Below are 771 nucleotides of genomic sequence, written 5' to 3'. Positions count from 1 at the left end.
CATATCACCAATTCGGCCACTTGGGTACATTTGGGCAACTTGTGTGGGACACCTGGGTGACTTCATGCTAAATGTCATGTAGCTCACCCATTCCTGATGTTATCAGTCTAAAACTTTGCACAACTACAGTTGCCCTCTTGTGTTCTCCATTTAAATTATCCCCAGCATCCTATCTGACTGTTTGGCTATTCCAGTACATGTGAAAGATGATGCTACAACAATAAAAACAGAAAACTTATGTTTATTTCCTTGTATTTTCTTCTACCAGATCTATTGTGTTATATTCTGTGTACATTCAATTAACATTTCCACAAACTTCAGAATGTTTCCTTTCAAATGATACCAAGAATATGCATATCCTTGCTTCTAGGCATGAGCTGCAGGCAGTTAGATTAGGGTATGTCTTCAGGCGGAAATTGAGAACAAGGGTTGCAGCCATAATTAATGCGCCCAATCTCGTCTAATCTTGGAAGCTAAGCAGGGTTAGGCCTGGTTAGTACTTGGATGGGAGACCGGCTGGGAATACCAGGTGCTGTAAGCATTTTGTCGACTAGGGTGTGCTCTTGCATTATTTCATCAGCAACACTGCCTTGTCGTAAGCATTTGATGCTACAGTATGTGTAATTTCTTCCACTTTTTGAGCGACCCAAAGTTCAAGCTGCTTATCTAATTGGTGAAAATGCAATGTCTGTTTATCAGACTCACTTTGACTTTATATGGTGTACCAGGAGTTGTTCCTTTGCTTATGGCATTACCAGCCTGAATACGCCA

General features: G+C 41.0%; 1 pseudogene; it reads left to right on the top strand.

Annotated features, from left to right (window-relative positions):
- Nucleotides 1-427: 427 nt before the first annotated feature.
- Nucleotides 428-541, top strand: LOC111968300 (5S ribosomal RNA; annotated as a pseudogene).
- The last annotated feature ends 230 nt before the right edge of the window (nucleotides 542-771 follow it).

This window comes from Salvelinus sp. IW2-2015, linkage group LG8 (assembly GCF_002910315.2).
Source record: "Salvelinus sp. IW2-2015 linkage group LG8, ASM291031v2, whole genome shotgun sequence".
Lineage (NCBI taxonomy): Eukaryota > Metazoa > Chordata > Actinopteri > Salmoniformes > Salmonidae > Salvelinus > Salvelinus sp. IW2-2015.
This window is presented reverse-complemented; position numbering and strand designations above follow the sequence as displayed.